The sequence below is a fragment of the Cavia porcellus genome, unplaced genomic scaffold, assembly GCF_034190915.1.
Source record: "Cavia porcellus strain 051 isolate PalLab524CR breed Dunkin Hartley unplaced genomic scaffold, mCavPor4.1 scaffold_16, whole genome shotgun sequence".
NCBI classification, from domain to species: Eukaryota; Metazoa; Chordata; class Mammalia; order Rodentia; family Caviidae; genus Cavia; species Cavia porcellus.
In genome coordinates, this window is record NW_026947499.1 from 59,852,201 (window position 1) to 59,874,445 (window position 22,245).

The 22,245-nt window shown below is 37.7% G+C and overlaps 1 protein-coding gene across 2 annotated transcripts in view; it reads right to left on the reverse strand.

The window, feature by feature from the left end:
• The window catches only part of Filip1 (filamin A interacting protein 1), a 223,602-nt gene extending 213,823 nt beyond the window's left edge, over nt 1-9,779 (reverse strand). For both annotated transcript variants that reach the window (XM_063226903.1, XM_063226901.1), the window contains exon 1: nt 9,759-9,779. The gene's annotated coding sequence lies outside the window, so the exon portion shown is untranslated. The remainder of the gene's footprint in view (nt 1-9,758) is intronic.
• Nucleotides 9,780-22,245: the final 12,466 nt, after the last annotated feature.

Below are 22,245 nucleotides of genomic sequence, written 5' to 3' on the forward strand. Positions count from 1 at the left end.
AATACACTGCCTGGTATTGTTAAAATTCTGAGTATATGTCAAAGGTCCTAGATGCAGAGAGAGAGAATGACAGAGACGAAGAGGAAGAGAGGGAGAGACAGAGAGAGAGAAAAGCATGTATACATCAGGAGAAGGAAAAGCTGTTATAAGTATTTTAACGCTAAATTTTGTGGGACATCAAGAGATTAATACAAGGTACCTTTAGCCTCTGCAATTACAAGAGGTGCCCAAAGTGCTGTCCATCACTTTCTAGTTTCTAGCATGGCTAACTGCTAAATTGTGTGTACATTTTTTTGGTGTGCTCTTATACAATAAAGAAATATGATTTTTAAGTGTTATTTATCCTGTGGTAACTAACTCCAATATTGAATAAATTATAAGGCAATAACATCTCCATGGTATAAACATGAAGCAATAGATCTGGAAAAAAATAGTGATTGATGCAAGGCTTAATAAATGTACAAATTACATTTGTTCTTTTCCTTTTAGCTAAGTCATACATTAATTTTAAAAATCAAATAATCTCATCCGAACCTTGCTATTAACTTAAAAATCTGAAATACAGCAGTATTAGTATAATACATGTTATTCAGAAGTCATTAGTTAACCAAAAACAAGAACAATAAAAACAATAAAGCAATGGATGGGAGTCTTACCACAGCCACTGTCACTGACTTCCAAAAGCTTCTGGGCATTATATTTTGCTACCAGAGTTCAGCGATGGAAAATTTTATAAATCGTTTTTCTATTTTGAAGCACACAACAGAAAATTATGTTCAAATTGGTTCTTCCTTAGTTCAGAAGCAAAATCTAAAAAATCACAGAGCATAAATATTGTCCTCCAGTTGCAACGTTTCGCTGTGCATCCAAACTATCTGTTCATGTTGGCCTGCTTACACCAAACTCTGTGGGAAGCTCTTTCCGACCAAGCCTGCTCTTCATTTGGTCAGACAGGTGATTGAGAGAAAAACAAGAGAGACCATTCTCTTTGCTTACTGGTGGGATTCAACTATGCATTGAGGAAATGTTTGTCATACTCACCACATTTTTGTCATATACTTGTCCTCACAGAGCCAGTGTAAAACCCACAAAGAAAGAAGAATGGCTGCTGTGTGTGTGCTGGAGGAACACTCCCTGCGCCCGTCTCCCTCCTACAGGACTGCCGGGGCGATCTTTCTCACACACAACTTTTTAATTTTGAATCTTACTCAAAATTGCATTAGGCCTCCTCTTTCAGGCCTTCCTGCTTGATAGTCAAGTTCTGCCTCCAAAGATCCTGCTCCAAAAGAACACCAGAAACGGCCAAATTAGTCCAACTTGTGCCTTTGCTTGTCTTGTTCTCACGGCTTCCGATGACCCTTATCCAAATCCTCGGCATCTCTCAGGACTCAGCTCAGGCCATCTGTCATTCATAAAAACGTCCCAAGTCCTCAAGGTTCATACTGTCCAACTGGCCATAGTGGCTGATGTCTGAATTCTTTTGTTAATAAAATACACCTTTGTACTCTTGCCATTTCAAGTAGTCATGTCTTTTTTGTGACTCACCTTCTACTCTAGTTGTTGGAAAACAGTGACTACCATGGAAGCAAAATTATGACATCCATGGCAGTTTGCATTATTGTTTGCAATCATTCCTCCCCTTCTTTTTCTGCATAAACTGTATTTCCCTAGTCCACTGACTTTGGGTTTGGACATGTAACTTGCTTCATTGAATGGAATATTCACTATATGTCACTCCCAAACAGAAAGTTTTAGAAATCTTACATAGTTTTGAAACTAGCTCCTGTTCTCTCTGCCATAAGTAAAGCAAGGTACACTCAAGATTGTCCTGTAGGTCCCCGTGGAGGGTGACAGGTGGAGCAGGCTCAGCCCTGCTGTCTGGGTGGGGTCAGAAGAGCCAGTCAATAGTTGACAACATGAGCCTGAGGCAAGAAATAATTATTTGTTATTATAAACCACTGAGAACTTGAACACGTTATTCAGTGGAAGCTGCCTGACCAAATACCAAACATTTTGTAGGCACTATGTCATATGTCTATATTTCATTTTACTGACAAACCCATGTTATAGACTTTACTGCTCCAATTTTATAATATGAGGAAATAAGAATAAAAGAATAAGAATAAAAGAGGTAAAGTAACTGGCTCAGAATACACACTGCTGTAAGTCTTTAGAAACATGCTTAAAGTCAGATTGTGCTCTTTATGGAATACAATACTGTAGGCAAGACATTATCACACTAAAAGTCAATAAAATAAGGACACTATCCAAGTTCTTCTAACAGTACTTTTATAAGGACAATTGAGAAGACTGAACTTTAAAACACGTGTAATAAATGAGTGAGTCTTACTTTATGTCATCCTGGGCAAAGGCCCTGAGAGGAAATGTTGGATGTGGGCAGTTTAGCAGATGTGTAGGGAGGTAGAAAAGTAAACAGACTCAAGAAGTCAATAAAATGATCAGGTTACAATTGAGAGTGACAGGCACAATCCCACCAAGACGCCACATGTAAAATGTCTCAGATAGCTAAGTAAATCCTGTCAGACCTAACCCTTTCAAAATAAGGATTCATTACTTATTGATGAGCTCTGAACAAAAACAAAACAAAACCATGCAAGAGCAATACCTGAAGTCACTGGGAAACAAGAATGAAACAGATTCTGAGAAAAAAATCAAAATTTGGAAGAAGGAAAACTTGGAAGAAGGACTAGAAGAGGAGGAGTTTCTTATTTGTTCAGATTTTAGCCTGAAGGTATTCTAACACCAGCATATACCATGTGGCTCAAATTCTAATAGAAAGCAGTGTTTCTGGTCTGGACAACTATAAAACAAAATTCAGAGCAACTTCAGATCCTGGAAAGTGTAAAGGGAACCGGAAAAAAAAGACAGAAACAGAGAGGCTTGAATTCTGTTTATAAAACCTATCTAAGTCTCTGACTTAGTTGTGGCTGGACAAAAAGTTTACAACTTGAGCACACCAGAAAACTTGGAACTTTGCTCCCAGGCAGTAAGAGCACGCCCTGCATCTGAAATCGCCCTAAGACTCACAGAAGGTACAGAAGGTGGCCCAGCCACCTTCAAGCAGCAAGCAAGGCCTGGAATCCAGCCCAGGGCCCTGACTGCACGCAGGTTGAATTTCAGCACACCTGGAAAATTTGGAACTTTGCTCCCAGGTGGCAAGATCAAGCTCTGCATCTAAAGTCACCCTAAGACCCATGGGAGGTACCCCAGGGCCTAACCAGGCCACACCAAATGAACTCCAACAGCAAGCCAGGATCAGAATCCAGTCCCAGGCCCTGACCATGCATGTTGAATTCCAGTGCCCAGGGAAGCCTGAGAACTTCACTCCCAAGCAGTAAGACCATACCCTGTGTCTGAAATCAGCTAAGGACACATGGAGTCCCCAAGGGCCCAACAGGCCCACATCCAGTGAGCTCCAAGTGGCAAGCAGTTTCCAGCAGTCTGCTCCAAACATGGGCCAGGTGATTCCCAGTGCACCAAGGAAGCTTTGAAACATTGATCAAAACTTGGAAATAGGCATGACTCCAGCAGGCACCGAGGAGCACCACACCACTCTGGGACCTTGGCCCAGGCCACCAAGAGCTTCCTGTACGACTCCTGCCAGCCCTGGGGAACACCTGCTGCCCTCGGACCCTGGCCCGTGCAGCCTCCTGCTTCCTGCGTGACTCCAGTGAGCACTGAGGAATGCCATGCTGCCGAGACCTTGGCCCATGCCCAGCGGACGCCCAGACCCAGGACAGCTGCTGGCCCCTTGGGGACACTCCTTACCTCGTGGACCTAACTCTGCTGTTGATCTTCAGCTCCCACCCTTTCTCCCAGAACCTTGCAATACAGCAGATGAACTGTGCTAGCTTGAAGGAACATTCAGTATCTGCCTCACCCAAAGAGAAGATCTCCGCAGGCTCTGGTCAGTGTGGTCAGTATGCCCCTAAAATAGAGGTGTACAGAGGGTAAATAGGGCCAGTAGTAAAGCTCCCTCTAACTAACTGTAAGACCTTGGTGAGTCTGGCAGGAGTGTGGGTGACCCCTTGCTGCACACAGAAAACATCAGGCAGGGTGAGGAGTGTGCCAATAAGGATTTCCCCAACTTGGAGAAAATAAAAAAGGCTTATGAGACACACAGGCACACAATAGGGACACAGTAGGGCCTCAGCCCACACAAACACTGTAGATAGGGAGATTTGGTGACCTGGAATAACCTGAAGATAAAGTAACAGCAGGAACTAAAAGTTGACCTACATCAATGCTACTAGGCTTGTCAGCCCCGGAAGAATACAGGACTCACCCAAAAGGCCCTGCAGTGGGAAATGCAGCAAATCATTAAGATTATACATCATGACCCAGTGGGATTCACCCCAAGAATACAGGGAAGGTTTTGACATATGCAAATCAATAAATGTAATACACCACATCACCAGAGTCAAAAACAAAAACCACATGGTCATCTCAATAGATGCAGAAAAAGCTTTTGATGAAGTCCAACACATGTTCATGACAAAAACCCTTCAGAAAACCAGAATACACAGTGTCTACCTCAATCTTATAAAGGCCATCTAGGACAAACCAACAGCCAACATTATACTAAATGGACAAAAACTTTCACTTTAAAAGCCTTCACTTTAAAATCAGGAACAAGAAACGGATGTCCACTATCACTATTCCTATTCAATATAGTTCTGGAAACACTAGCCAGAGCAATCAGAGAGAGAAATAAAAGGAATAAAGATGGGAAAGGAAGAAGTTAAATTATTACTATTTGCAAATGACATGATACTCTATATAGAAGACCCAAAAAACTCCATTAAAAGACTATGAGAGATAATAAACAAATTTGCAGTGTAGCTGGATACAAAGTCAGTACTCAAAAATCAGTAGCATTCCTGTACACAAACAAAAATCTCATCAAGAGAGAAATTACAGAAATATTGCCCTTCACAATAGCATTTAAAAAAATGAAATACTTAGGAATCGACCTAAGAATGTAAAAGACCTATATGCTGAAAACTATGCTACACTAAAAAAGAAGATTGAAGAGGATATTAGAAAATGGAAGGATATTACTTGGTCTTGGATAGGAAGAACCAACATTGTGAAAATGACCATACTCCCAAAACTGTTATACAGATTTAATGCAACTCCAATCAAAATACCATAAACATACCTCACAAATCTAGAGAAAACACACCTAAAATTCATTTGGAAACCGAAGAAACCTAGAATAGCAAAGGCAATTCTTGGCAACAAAGACAAGGCAGGAGTCATCTGAATTCCTGAATTGAAACTATACTACAAAGCCACAGTGATAAAATCAGCATGGTACTAGCAAAGAAATAGACCAAAGGATCAATGAAACAGATTACAAGATGCAAGCACAACTACAAAGACACTCAGCCACTTGATATTTGACAAAGGGGCTAAACATGTTTACTGGAAGAAGGATATCCTCTTTAATAAATGGTGTTGGAAAAATTGGCTCTCCACAAGCTGAAGACTAAAACTAGATCCATGCCTATCACCATGCACAAAACTAAAGTCTAAATGGATCAAAGACCTAAATATTAAAATTGAAACACTAAATCTACTGGAAGACAAGGTAGATAGAAGTCTTGGAGACATAGGAGAAGGCAAAGAATTGATGAACAAAGTGCAACTGTACGGGAAACACTTCAAAGAATCAACAACTGGGATCTCATATTATTGAAAAGTTTCTGCACTTCCAAAGAAATCACCAACAGAGTGAAAAGAAAACCCACAGAACGGGAAAGAATTTTAGCCAGCAACCCCTCAGACAAAGGACTTATATCCAGAACATATAAAGAATTGAAAAACATCAAGCCCCCAAACTCAAAGACCCTCTCCAAAAATGGGCATCTGAGATGAACATACAGTTCTCAGATGAAGATATACAAATGGCAAATAAATACATGAAGAAATGTTCACCATTGTTGGTCATTAGAAAAATGCAAATTAAAACAGCACTGAGATTTCATCTCACTCCAGAAAGAATAGCTGCCATCAAGAAATCAACTGATAACAAATGTTGGCTAGGCTGCAGGGAAAAAGGGACACTTCTCCACTGTTGGTGGGAGTGTAGACTGGTGCAACCACTATGGAAATCAAAATTCTCAGAAGACTAGGATTGGAAGTTCCATTCAATCCAGCTATTCCCCTCCTGGGTATTTTCCCAGAAAAACTGAAAAGGTCATATCACTGATATATGTGCACCCATGTTCATAGCAGCACAATTTATAATAGCTAAATCTTGGAAACAACCAAGATGCCCATTAACCACAGAGTGGATGAAAAAGATGTGGTATTTTTATATAATGGAATATTACTCAGCTATAAAAAGGATGATCTTGAGGCCTATATAGGCAAATGGAGACAACTGAGGCTATCCTCATTAGTGAAAAAAATAAGAATCATATTTATAAATATCACGTTGTATCTCTAGTGTAAAACTTAATAAGAAATGTAGGAGTAACCCAAAATATATAATTGCTATTGTAAAAAAGAGAGGAAAAGAAAGTGCTCTTAAGGATATAACTGCAGGTATGTTTAAGCGTATAGGATTGATAACCACATTACTAAGTTTTTGTTAAATAGTTGAACAGAAGTGTTTGCAGTCTCACTGTTTGAGTGTTCACTTTGTATGCTTCACTTTTGTAACTTGAACATCTATTTGTAAGAGGACAATATGTAATTATCAACTAGTGATTTCTTACTCGTTTTTTTTTTGAAATTACATATTATTTTCACCCTTTTTCTGTTTTGTTTTCCTTTTCTTTAAATAAAAAAAGGTTTATAGCTTGACAGTGCTAATTTTTCATTCTTCAAAAAAAAATTAACACTCTGGAGAAATACAATAGAATCTAGAATTTTAACTACATAACATTTAACAATGTTCAGGATGCAATCTAAATGTTCAACAAATTTAGAAATAAGACTAATTTTCTTTTTTTTTTTTTTTGTCTTTTTCATTTTTATCGGTACCAGGGATCGAACTCACGACCACTTATGCCACTGAGCTAAATCCCCAGCCCCTAAGACTAATTTTCAAAAGACAAGTCCAGGAACCAAGATCAACTCTGAAATGATACAAATGATGCAATTAGCAGACACCGATTTAAAAGCAGATTGTATAGCTTTGTTTATTGAAATAGAAAATATATTAATGAAAACATAAAGGATCGCAATAAAAACTTAGAAGCTATGGAAAAGAATCAAAAGGAATTTCTTACATCAAAAAATGTAACTTTGAAAATAAAAATCTAACTCAATAGACATCACAGTAAATGGAGGGAAAAAAAAAGAACTATTGAACCTACATGTAGGCCAATAGATATTATCCAAACTGAAGTACAGATTTCTTTTAAGATTTAAAAAAAAATATACATAATCAAGTGTGGTGTGGACGCTTATAATCCTAGTACTTTGAGAAACTGAGGCAGAAAGCTAGCAAATTGGTGCTCAGGTTGGTAGCTTAACAACTTAGCAAGACTCTATCTCAATATAAAAAATAAAAAGGGGCTGGTGATGTAGCTCAGTGCAAAGGCCCAAGATTCAATACCCAGTACTGACAGAAAAAGAAAAAGATAGAAGAAATGTGGGATAACAGAAGATTTAAAATACGTATAACCAGATTCCCAAAAGAAAGCAGAGAGCAAATGAAGAGGAAATTATTTTAACTATAATATCCAAAATCTTTGAAATTTTGTGAGATGTAATTTATATACCAAAGATACTCAGAGGGCTACATCCAGAGGAAACCTCTCATCTACACTCAGAGTTCAACTGAGAAAAGCAATAATAAAGAAAAAATATTAAAAATAATCAGAGAAAAATGCCACGTTGTATATGGAAGGAAAACTACTCAAATACACAGCAGTTTCTCAGCAAGAACCATGGCGATCAGAGAACAGGGCTGTGTGTCTAAGGTGCTAAGGAGAAACCCCATTAACTCAAAATCCTATAAACAGTGAAAATATCCTTTCAAGCATAAAGGCATAGCAATTGAAAAGGCATGTTCATACAATAGAAAACTAAAAGAAGCACACCATGACAATTGCCAAAGAAACTTCTATAAAACAAAAGAAAAATGAAACTAAAATCTCAGAGCTTCAGGAAAAAATAAAGAGCTTTAGAAATTGTTACTATGGATAAATATGAAAGACCAATTTTCCCTCTTCAAAAATGCATATTACTATTTAAAGCAAATGTTACTGCATAATCTTTTGGAGTTTATAATATACAGTTGTAATATATTATTGACTAGTAGCATAAAGGGTAGAAAGGGATGGCTAATTGATACATGCTGCATAGTTTCTATATTTTAACATGAACATTCATAAAAATATATATTTATATGTATGTGTGCACATAACACAAAGTGGTCTATCGCAGCAGTTGGAAGGCTGAGGCAGGAGGATTGTCATAAATTCAAGGGCAGCCTGGGTTACATAGTGAGTCCAGGCCAGCCTGAACCACATAGTGAAACTTTGTGTCAAAAAAAAAAAAAAAGAAAAGAAAAACCCTCAAGGGTGTGTAGCTAAAAAGTCAATAGACAAAATGTAACTTTTAAAACTTTTCAAATAAGTAAAAAGGAACAATAGAGGAATGAAAAAGAGAAAACATAACAATTATAAAGTTATGGCTCTGTTTATAACTACATTAAATGACAGTGAACTAAATATTCCAGTTAAAAAGCAGAGACTAAGCTGGGCATGGTGGCACACACCTGTAATCCTAGCACATAAAGACTTCAGGGGGCATATAACTCCCTGGAACTCTTCTGCTGTACCAATATTGATGAATCTACAGCACATGTGCCATAGCCAGCCTTTTGTTATCACTGAAAAAAGCTGTAAAAGTTTCACCATCGGCTTCCTAGCACCTATGAACTGAGTGGCTTTGTTCTTCCAGATCTTTCCACCATTATGTCTCTGCCTTGGAGCCAGTTGACCATGAACTGAACCTCTGAAGTCACAAGCCAAAGATAATTCAAGTGGCTATATTGATATCAGATTAAACGAACCAAAATGACCCATCAGAGAACGAAGCAAGTAAAGTTGCCTGTGCCTTCTGTGGAACTAGTCTACAGTGCAGAAAAAAACCCCAGGCAGAAAAACAGCCATGTTCCCAAAAACTGTTTACCATTATAGGCAAATCTATAGAACCAAGAGAGTTAGGGAAGCATTAATTGCATATGCTAAGGAGTAAATTCATAAACAAATTAATAGTGGCCCAAGAAAAATAAGCAGAAACACTTCTGTTACGAGCACTGAAAAACCAGGCAAAGGTCACCCCAAAAAAGTCTCTTTTAAATCAATAACCAAGCTTTCAATAAAAGTATCAGAAATGGATTCCAAGCCACAGATCAAGTGATCTGATGCCACAGTTGCCAGGGAAAGTAGTGATGTTGGCAGGTGGATGAGAACAGATTTTGCAACTCAGCAGATCCTTGGGTCTCACACTGACTGACAGTGGAACTTAGGTCTGGTAATACTCATTTGCGAATGATTGCTTTCTGTTAAGAAAGACAGTTCGATTCTCATGCATTCTTGGAGGCCATATGCAATTTGAAAGAGGTTCTGTATCTGTCATGCAGGGAAACCTGAGTTGCAGTAGGGAGGGTTAAGGTAGAGAAGGGAATTCTTGGCTCTTATGAATTAAGTATTTGAGTGGTAAGTATTCTTAATTCTTAAGAATTAAGTAGTTTTGTTGGATGCAACACTCACGATGTCACTGTACTCTTCATCCCTCAACTCTTCTTCTTCTGCCCAGAATCTCCTCATGGAAACCCGATTCACAGGGCTGCAAGACAATAGCATTTCCAATCTCATATCTCCATAACTTGTTGTGCAGCAAATAAGAGAGTTTCTCTTTCACAGTAGATAAACAGAAGTCCTACGCCTGACCCTAATCAGTCCAGATAATGGCATGCCCCTGCCTAAGCCGCTTACCTAGGAAATGTAATATTCCAATTTGCCACTTGAATCATATTCCAACTCGTGGAACACATGGTGAAATCAATTATTTAGGCTCCTGTAACAGACTCTCTGGTACCCTGTATCACTTTTTCCATCCACCTCTGATGAGCTGTATCTGTGCTAGAACATTTTGTGCATACCAAACCTCTCCCACTCAAGCACTCCAGGAAGCCAACGTCAATCCATGCAGCAATACTTTTACTTCCTACTCCCCAAAACTTCTACACTCCTTTTGTTGGTTATCTATGCAAGGAAACACTTCCCTGTGGAGAAAGCTCATCTTCTCTTTAACCAAAGAAAAAAATTTTTAATGAATACCAATGTTACCGTGCATACTCTCACATTTTCTGAATCATAGACTAACCCAGATAGATAGATAGGAATATAAAAACTCTCCAGAATGGCAGCATTTTGCTGGTTAAGCACTGGATCACCTCAAAGTCCAAAAAAAAAGAAAGAAAGAAAGAAAAAGAAAGAAAAAAAAAAAAAACGCTCCCAGTGGGAATAGTTCACCAATCAAAACAGGTATTCAGATGCACCAAGATCCAAGATAACACCAGTATTATGAGACTATCAAGTCTCAAATGCTGTCTTGACCCAGGTCTTGGTGTGTACTGTCACAGGCATATGACACTTCTCTCCTTCAGATAAGTTCCACTGAAGTCAACTTACCCAGGTGTCTTAACCATTTTGTAGTCACTGAGATGAAATACTCAACAGCCCAACTTAGTGGAGGAGAAGCTTGTTTTGGCTAAAGTTTATTCCCAGGCATACCTGGCTGGCTCCAGGGAAAAGAGGACAGAGGAGTGTGGTGGAGAAAAGGCACTCCATCTACAACCAGCAAGCAAAGACAGAAGTGAGGATGGAGCCAAAGATGCGAACACCACTTTCCAGGTCACACCCACAGGGACGCATTTCCAACCAGGCCCCACCTCCTGACGCTGGGCTTCTGTGAATCCACAGGTAAGCATAGCAACAAGCAGGATTCGATCGCATTCCACACACGTGAGAATTCCAGGGGACGCTTTAGATTTAAGCAGGAGACTTGGGTTTGATGTGGGGTTGTGGTTTTGGTGTTGGTTTTGCGAGGGGTTGTGGTTTGTAGTTTGGGGGGGTAATTTATGGTGTTTGGTTGGCTTTGTTTTTTGATTTTGTGTTTTGTTTTGCTGTCTTCGGTACTGAGGATTGAAACCATGACCTTCACTCGTAAGCCTCATTCTCAGTCCTTTTCCTTTGTGTTTGTTTGTTTGTTTTGTTACAGGTTCTTCTAAGTTTCTAAATTACCCAGGCAAACCTGAAATTTGTGGTCCTCCTGCCTCAGCTTCCCAGAATGCTGGGATTACAGCTGTGCCTTAGTAAGTTTTACCACAAGCATATATGATGTTTCTTAGGCTGGGGATTTAGCTCAGTGGCATAAGCACCTGCCTTGCAAGCAGGTGGTCGTGAGTTCGTGAGTTCGATCCCTGGTACCAATAAAAAAACAACAACAACAAAAATAAATAAATAAATGATGTTTCTCTCCTCTGGCATTGCCTGATAAGTCATGCCTTAAGGTGAACTTGTGTCAGCACAGAACACACAATTTTCTAACAAGGGTTCCTCAGTAAAAAAAAAAAAAAAATTACTGCATACACAAGAAATATTGTCTGATTCATTGACCCAGCACCTGAAACAAGGGTAAAACCATGTATCTGGTACAAAGATACAATAAATATATGTAAAGTATTTTATTTAACTTATTGATTAGTGAGGGAATTATTAGGACGGTGTAATCAGCCAGGCATGGTGGTACATGCCTACAATCCCTGTGATCTTTATTATCACCTATGAGCATGGGATTCCTAAACTGAACGTCAAGCAAAGTTTCCTGGAAGATTTTCAGGTATCTCCTCTCTCAGTCAAGCACATTTGTTATCCACAAAATGGATGATCATACTAGATTTAATAAATACCATTCTCAAATATGACATTCCAGCAAAGGTTTTGCTGCCTAATCAATCTGTCCAATTATATTCTGGTTTTAAAAAAAGATGGACGACAAATTCTTACTGAACATATCAAACAGTATATTATCCTAAACAGTAATGCGGCTCATACATTGCTTTATTTAATATGAAATAAAGCAGCGTCATTGGACACTCCCCATCCCTCCAATACAGTAAGAGTATTGACAAATTACCAGGAACTTACATAAGCATACAACTTCTTAATTATTTAATTGAACAAATTCAATCTCAATAAAGTGATTCTTCCTCTGATTAAAATTTTTCCCATGCAAATCTCATGATCAGAACACATTAAACAAGCATAATCACCCCGATATCATTTTATACTATTAATAAAAAAATCTTTTGACTTTCAAGAAGTCCTCTGATAAATCTCAAGAATTATATATATTGTGCATACTATGTACTTATATATTTTTACTATGTAGATATACTATGCATATGTCATTCATTTTATACACACACACATAAAGGAACACAATTGTGAAGAAAATAAGCTCTTTCCTAGATGAATTTTTCTTTAAATAAGGACATATAAAATCAATATAAATCACAGAAAATGTTGGACATGGTGGCACATGCCTCTAATCCTAGCATTTAGGAAGGAAGCTGAGACAGAAAGATTGCAGAGAGTTGGAGGCCGACCTACACTACATGGGTGAGTTCCAAACCAGTCCAGACTACATAGTATAAGACCACGGCCCTACACACCCACCATTCAGAAAGCTATTCTGGCAAAATGCTGAAACTTCTATCTAAGCAGATAATACATAAGAATGAAAAACCTTTTCTAATGTGGGCAAAAAATATTAAACAAAAAACCAGTCAACAAAGACCATCAACATTGAACAAACTGTCAAAATTTTAAAACATTGCACACAATTCTTTTCAGATTTGGATGTCATAAACAAAAGTCACTTTCAATGTCTTATATCTTAGAATAGATTGACACTTCAGAAGTCCCTCTTATACTCTCAGCTTCTCATAAGTATACAGTGAAGTTTCCTGGGAGTTGCATGATATGTAATATCACAAACTGAATGCAGGAGATATGAGATGCTAGCTGTGTTCTGCCAGCCAGGTAGAGAACATGGACATTTTATGTAGATATTAATAAAATAACTCTGGCGAGATTTTTTAAAATACTAATTCTATCAATTGTCTCTGGCAAAATTATAGGCTGACTAGGAACCTCTGATAAGGGGAAACTTCTAAGTATATGTAACCTGTGTTTTAAAAGTTTTACACTTGAGATTATATTGTCTAGGCAATAAATTATTTTTTAAAATATGACTCTGAATCTGAGTACCTCTGGTTTCCAGTTAACTATGAAAAATCTCTCTTTTCTCTTTAGAATTTCTTTTTCTTACCTATTTTAGAAATCTTTACATTCATTTTTAGATGTATAAAATTTAATATAGTAGAATGATCATATTCTTACAACTCCACTTCAGTAAAATTTTACTGCAAAATCTTGTGTGACACTAACACACAAATTCTTAATAATATATTATAGATCCAAAGATCCACCTCTGTCTGCCGAGTGCCGCCTCTGGAAGATCCTTTCCTCTGAGCACCCAGCACGGGCAGAGAGACCCAGAGGATGCGCCTCTGCCTGCCAGGTGTCGCCATCAGAAGGCCCTTTCCTCCACACACACAGTGCAGGCCAAGGGACAGAAAAATCCACTTCTGCCTGCTGTGCACTGCCGCCAAAAGGCCAGGTCCTGCAGAAGGCCAGCATGGGCAGAGAGAACCAGCAGGTCTGCCTCAAGGAGCTGCTACCAGAAGGCTCCTTCTTGAAGGCAGCCAGCAGGAGCAGGAACACACAGCCAGCTAAGCCCTGGGCAAGCCATTGGAGGCCCTTGGTCCCATCGGGCAGCCATCACCCACTAGCAGAATCAGACAAACACACGCCTGTGTGTCTGCCAGCATCATGGCTGTCTCAGTGTAGACACACAGGCTAAGAGAAGCAGCCCCACTCCATGCACCCCTGATCATCAGCAAAGCTACAGTGTAGCTGCATAGGTCTGGAGAAGCCTGCTCCATGACCTGCCACCTCCCTGTAAATCTGGAATTAGAGGAATCCAGGTGCCTGTCCCATCTCCCTACACTACCTAGCAGAAGCCAACATAGCAGCCCCAGGCCCCACAACCAGCTTCTTGGAAGGAACCCAGGAGAATCCCAAGACAAAGGAGAAAAAGGCACTCTCAGACCTCTAGCCCAAAAGAATGTCTGGGAGATACAGTTTTAGAAGAAAATGGAAGTCACATACCTGAAATCTCTGAGAGAATAGCAACTAAAGTAAGGAAACAACTTCATGAAATTGTAAATGCAATCAAATCAGAAATAATGTCTCAGGAAAAAGAAATCACAAACATACTAAAAGAATTGTTCAGTAAGTCTAAAGAAGACAGAGACAAAAAAGAGGAACACAGGAAAATAATGGAAACCTTGAATGAATACAGAAACGAATTACGATGCATGAAACAGATTCAAAGAGATATCCAGGAAATTAAAATTTCAATCAAAAGCTGGCAAAACTGCTTGAAGGAGACTGAAGATAGACTTTCAAACCTTGAAGATAGGATTGCAGCTACTGATTGTGAAAGGAAAGATCTCTTAAAAATAACACAGAATCAGGAAACAACTCAATGGCTTCAAGATGAAGTAAAGAAGCATAATTTAAGAGTGATAGATGTTGGTAAAGAAGCAGGGGTCGACATAAATGAAATTAAAAGGATATTCACAGAAGTAATAGAAGAAAACTTCCCAAACATAGGAAATGGATCTGGCATGCAGATAAGTGAGGCATATAGGACTCCAACTAGCCATAAAGTCTACACCCAGACACATAACAATCAAGATCCCAGAAATTCAGCACAAGAATAGAATATTAAAAGCTGTTAAAGAAAACAGACAGATCACTTATAAAGGAAAACCAATCAGAATCACAGCAGACTTGTTAACACAAACCATCAAGTCAAGAAGAGTTTGGAAAGAAGTGTTTCAAATCCTGAAAGAAAAAAACTTCCAATCCAGATTGATCTACCCTGCAAAACTATCTTTCAAAATTGATGGGAAAATAAGGTACTTCCATGATAAAGAACAACTGAAGGAATTTATGACTACCAAACCAACCCTACAGAGAGTGCTAAAGGATACTCTAGAGAGAGATAAAGATGACCACGGTTTCAGGAATGGCAGCAGAGGAGGATCGCCAAACAAAACAGGCAGTTGAATAAAGGGGAAAAGTGGAGGGCCAACAACAGGAGGAGAGAAGGGCAGAGACCAACCAATGTATGTTGGTTGTAATCATTAATGTAGATGGCCTCAGGCTGGCAATCAAAAGAAACACGGGAAGAGTGAGTCAAGAAACAAGATGCATCGATATACTGTATACAAAAAACACATTTAACTGGAAAGGAAATTCATAGACTGAAAATCAAAGGAGAGAAACAATTGTTCCATGTGACAGGAGACCAGAAAAACAATATCAGGAGTAACTTGCCCATCAGCCACAGAACAGATAAGAAAAAGATGATATTTTCATGCAGTGAAAAGCTACCCAACTATAAAGTAGAATAATCTCAAGGTAAACAGATGCAACTGGAGATCATGTTCATGGCCGAAACAGTTTGAACTCATATGCGTGAACTCTAGCATAAGAAACAGGAGTTGAGTTGGGTAGGCACGGAATCCCACTCCAGTCTAGGGGAACTCTCTTTGTCACCTGGGGACCAGCGGGTGGTTTCCTGCTGGGACCAGCCAGTGGGGCCTAGGCATGGAATCCTGCCCCTGAAATCCTGCCCCAGTCTGAGGGAACTCTCTTTGTCGCCTGGGGCCCAGCTAGTGGGGCCTAGACACAGTCTGGGGGAACTCTCTCCCTCACTTGGAACAACACTTGAAGCTCAAAAATATAGAAAAATGTCAAAATGAAAGACCAAAATGCAACATCAAACATCCAGCCCATCTCAAGAAAGCCTAGGAACCACATGCATAGAAGAAAACTCATTCCACATACCTGAAATACCTGAAATAATAGTAACTGAAATAAAGAAGAAACTCTGGGAAACCTTAAAGGAATTCAAACTAGAAATAATCTCTCAGGTAAAAGAAGAAATGATAAAAGAAATGAAGGAGATGCTGAACATATCTAAAGAAGACACAGTTAAAAAATTAGAGGACCTAAACAAAAAGATAGAATACCTGGATGACCAATAGAAGAAACAAACATAGTACATAAAGCAGATGCAAAGAGATACACAGGAAATCAAAAACTCCATTGAAAGTTGTAAAAACCACTGCAATGAATGTGAAGATAGAATCTCAGACCTTGAAGACAAGATTGCAGCTAGCAAACAGGAAAGGAAAGATCTTTCAAAAATAACAAGAAATCAGGAAATAACAACACCTGCAAGACAATGCAAAGCAGAACAACATAAGGTTGATAGGGATAAATGAAAGAAGGGGACAACATAAAGGATGTCAAGAGGATATTTAGAAAAGTAATAGCTGGAAATTTCCCAAACATGACATTAGAAACGGATATCAAGATCAATGAAGCATATAGAACTCCAAATAGCCATAACCAAAATAAATCTACATCCAGACATATAATAATGAATATCCCAGAAATCAAACAAAAGAATAGAATATTAAAAGCTGTCAGAGAGAAAAGACAGATCACCTATAAAGGAAAACCTATCAGAATCACAGCAGACTTCTCAGCACAAACAAAGTCAAGAAGAGCATGGAGTGAAGTATTTCAGATCCTAAAGGAAAATGATTTCCAACTTAGGCTGATATACCCTGCAAAACTGTCCTTCAAAATTGATGGAGAAATAAGATATTTCCATGACAAAGAACAGCTGAAAAACTTCATGATCACCCAGCCAATCCTGCAAAGAATACTGAAAGACAGCCTAGATACATTTAGGAAAAAACCACTAAACAAAGCAGACAATTAAACAGAGCGGAAAGATAAAGATGCAACAGCAAAAAGATAACATGTCAACAACAAACCAATATATAACAGTTCTAACCATTAATGTAAATGGTCTCAATGCACCAATTAAAAGAAACAGACTGGCAGAATGGATCAAGAAAGAGAATCCAACCATACATTTCTTGCTGTCTACAAGAAACCCATCTAACCCAAAAGGATACTCACAGACTAAAAGTCAAAGCATGGAAAACAATACTTCATGCAATAGGAACCCGAAAAAAAAAGCGGAGGTAGCTATTCTGTTTGCAGATAATCTGAATTTCAAACCAATAATGATCAAAAGGGATAAAGAAGGACACAACATACTGGTTAGGGGAAAACTTCAAGAGGAAGAGCTATCTTAAATATATATGCACCAAACTCCAGAGCACCCTGTTACATAAAACAAGTACTAACAGAAATGAAAAACCAAATTAGCAGTAACACAATTCTAACAGGAGATCTTAACACACCATTGACACTAATGGACAGATTAACCAGACAGAAAATCAACAAAGAAATAAAAGAGCTGAATCACATCTGTGAACAAATGGACTTAATAGACATATACAGAGTATATCACCCAACAACAGAATACACATTCTTCTCAGCAGTACATGAGTCATTCTCTAAAATAAACCATATATTAATTCACAGACAAATTTAAATAAATGCAAAAGGTTCGAAATTATCCCTTGCATGCTATCAGACCATAGCGCTATGAAATTAGAAATTAATGATAAAAGATACTGCAAAAATCCCACAAACACATGGAAACTGAATAAAACCCTCTTGAATAATCAGTGGGTCACAGAGGAAATTAAAGAAGTTAAACAATACCTACAAACAAATGAAAACACAAATACAACTTACCGGAATCTGTGGGATGCAATGAAAGCTGTCCTCAGAGGAAAATTTATTGCAGAGTTCCCACATCAGGAAAAAAAATGAATACAAATAAATAACCTGATGTTACACCCCAAACATCTAGAAAAAGAAGAGCAAGTCAAGCCCAAAGCCAAAAGAAGAGAAGAAATTCTAAAAATCAGAGTAGAAATCAATGCAATAGAAACCAAAAAAAAAAAAAAAAATCAATGAATCAAAGAGCTGGTTCTTTGAAAGAATAAATAAAATCGACAAGCCCCTAGCCAACCTTATTTAAAAAAGGGAAGAAAAAGCTCAAATTCATGCAATAAGGAGTGAAAGAGGCGAAATTACTACAGACCCCATAGAAATACAGAAGATCATCAACACCTATTTTGGAAACCTCTACTCTCAAAGGTTTGATAACACAAAGGAAATAGACAGATTCCTAGAAGCATACGAAGTACCAAAGCTAGGTCATGAAGATGTAAAACTACTGAATAACCCACTTTCTATTAATGAAATTGAAAATGTAATTAAATCTTTACCTACAAAGAAGAGCCCAGGCCCAGACGGATTCACTGCAGAATTCTACAAGAAATACAAAGATGACCTAATGCCAACACTCCTCAAACTCTTCAATGAAATTGAAAGGGAAGCAATCCTTCCTAAATCATTCCTACAAGCAAATATTACTCTAGTACCAAAACCAGCGAAGGACCCAACTGAAAAAGAGAACTACAGACCAATCTCCCTAATGAACACAGATGCAACAATCCTCAATAACATATTGGCAAGTAGGATGCAGCAAATCATCAAGAAGATCATACACCCCGACCAAGTGGGATTCATCCCAGGCATGCAGGGATGGTTCAACATACGTAAATCAATAAATGTAATCCACCATATCAATAAAGCCAAAAGTAAGAATCACATGATCATTTCTATAGATGCAGAAAAGGCCTTTGATAAGGCCCAACATTCATTCATGATAAGAACCTTACGGAAAACTGGAATAGATGGCCTTTACCTCAATATAATTAAGGCCATCTACAACAAACCAACACCCAACATCATACTAAATGGCCAAAAATTGAAAGCCTTTACTTAAAGTCAGGCACAAGACAAGGATGTCCCTTATCACCACTCCTATTTAATATAGTACTGGAAATACTGGCCAGAGCAATTAGACAAGAGAGAGAAATAAAAGGTGTAAAGATAGGAAAAGAAGAAGTTAAGCTATCATTATTTGCAGATGACATGATACTCTATATAGAAGATCCCCAAAACTCCATTGAGACTCCTAGATATAATAAATAAATTCAGTAATGTAGCTGGATACAAAATCAATACTCAAAAAACAATAGCATTCCTATACACTAACAACAAAGTCACAGAGAGAGAAATAAGAGAGGCAATACCCTTCACACTAGCAACCAAAAAAAATGAAATATTTAGGAATTACTCTCATGAAAGAAGTGAAAGACCTATACAGGGAAAATTATAATACACTGAAAAATGAAATTGAAGATGATCTCAGAAAATGGAAAGACATCCCTTGCTCATGGATAGGAAAAATAAATATTGTGAAAATGGCCATTCTCCCAAAACTTTTATACAGATTCAATGCAATCCCGATAAAAATATCATCAACATACCTCATAGAACTCGAAAAATCACTCCTAAAATTCATCTGGAATGAGAAAAGACCTAGAATAGCAAGGACAGTTCTAAGCAGCAAAGGCAAGGCAGGAGGTATCACAATCCCTGACTTGAAGTTATACTACAAGGCAATTGTAGTAAAATCAACATGGTACTGGAACCAAAACAGAGCCAAAGATCAGTGGAATAGATTAGAAGATACAACCACAACTGCAAATACACTCAATCACCTTATCTTTGATAAAGGGGCCAAACATGTTCACTGGAAGAACTACAGTCTCTTTAATAAACGGTAGTGGAAAAACTGGCTCTCCATATGCTGAAAACTAAAACTAGACCCATGCCTATCACCATGTACTAAAATAAAATCTAAATGGATCAAAGATCTTAGTATTAAAACAGAAACATTAAATCTATTGGAGGACAAATTAGGTAAAAACCTTGAAGACATAGGACAAAGAATAGGGTAAAGAATTCATGAACAGGACTCAAACCGCACGGGAAATACTTCCCAGAGTCAATAACTGAGATCACCTCTTATTAAAAAGTTTCTGCATGTCAAAAGAAATCTCCAGTATAGTGAAAAGAAAACCCACAAACTAGGAAAAAATCTTAGTGAACTGCCCCTCAGACAAAGGACTTCTAAAGAATTAAAAAAAAAATCAGACCCCCAAAATTCAAAGACCCAATCCAAAAATGGGCATCTGAGATGAATAAACAATTTTCAGAAAAAGAAATTCAAACACAAATAAATACATGAAAAAATGTTCACCATCACTGGTCATTAGAGAAATGCAAACTAAAACCACACTGAGATTTCATCTCACTCCTGAAAGAATGGCCAAGATCAAGAAAACCAACAACAACAAATGCTGGAGAGGCTGTGGGGAAAAAGGAACTCTCCTGCACTGTTGGTGGGAGTGTAGACTAGTACAACCATTGTGGAGGTCAGTCTGGAGATTTCTCAAAAAGCTGGGACTGGAAGCCCCATTTGATCCAGCTATTCCACTTCTAGGCATATTCCCAGAAGAACTGAAAGCATCATACCACAGTGACATATGTGTACCCATGTTTATAGCAGCACAATTTGTAATAGCCAGATCTTGGAAACAACCTAAGTGTCCATCAACTGAGGAATGGATAAAAAAGTTGTGGTATTTTTATACAATGGAGTACTACTCAGCTATAGAGGATGATCACATTGAGATATTTATAAATAAATGGACACAGCTTGAGACCATACTCATAAGTGAAATAAATCAAACTCACATGTATAAATACCGAATAGTTTCCCTAGTGTAAGAAATGATAAGAATAGATAAAAGTATGTGGTAATCATGATTCCCAATCATATTGGTTTGAATCCATATAATGTTATCACTCATTAATTGCAATGGTTTTAACCTGGGTTGTTCGATTTTAGTATCGGTGATAGTACGAATACTATTTTGAAGAAAACAATACATCATAAAAGCTAGTGCTGATTTAATATCATCTTGTTTTAAAGTCACATCAAGCTGTTGTACACCTGTTTCCACTGGTTTTAACATGTGGTATCTTACTATATTTTACTATATGCAATAGTATAAACAACATTTTCATAGGCAAAGAGATAATATAGAAACCATTGGTTTGTTTTCTGTTAACTGGTTCTAAATACCTTGTAATTTCTTCATTCTCTTGAATAGCTTCAGACTGACTTGATATGCTTGATGCTATAGTATATGAAGTTACACTCAAATAATTCAAGGAAGGAAGCACTATGGTGACTACTATTATGTTAGATTATCTGGGGGTGAAACACAGCGATGCTTAAATTGTTCGGCTCTGACCTGTGTTGTTGTAGCACAATGTCCTCTTTTACCTCAATATCACCCTTTTTAAAAATTAATCTATTTTTTTCTTACATTTTTTTTCAATTAAGGGAAAACTAAATTAAAAAATAGCGGGATATATTATAGTAATTTTTTGTTTTCCTATTAACCTGATATGAACCCCAGTATTGCTCTCCCCATCTTGTTCTGTCAGATTTTACTATATTTTATTTTGTTTGATAGTATCAAGTTTGAGGGTATAGGCAACCACTTGGAAAGCAGTAAGATTCACTAAGATGCCCATTATGGTTTGACTATTATCTTCTTTTGAAATCCTGTAAGGTCTCCATGTAGGTTTTATTGGTCTTGTTCTGTACTGTTTTGATCAATTCTATTATACCTGACGATATAGGCAACTTTTTTAAAAAATAGCAAGAGGCACAATGGTAACCATTTTAGATCACCTGATATTCTATTTTGACATCATGTACGATGCCCATCCTTTTGTTCTAACCGACTCTGTTTTGTCTAGCCACATTAGGTTTTATTTTCTCCAAAAAAATAATAAGAATTGTGGGAGAAAAAAAACCCCAAAAAGTGTAATTGTTATTAAAAAGAGAGGAAAGGAAGGTGGTTTAAGGAATATAACTGCATGTATGTTTGAGTGTGTAGATGGAAATCCATATTACTGAACTTTTGTTGGATCATTGATCGGCACTGTCTACAATCTCATTGTATGAATGTTCACTTTACATGCTTTAATTTTATAATTTGGACAACTATTTCAAAGATGACAATATGTAACCTATTAACTAGTGATATCTTACTGTATTTTTTCCTTGAAATTCTGTATTATTTATACCCTTTTACTGCTTTGTTTTTTTATTTTATTTCCTTTCTTTTTT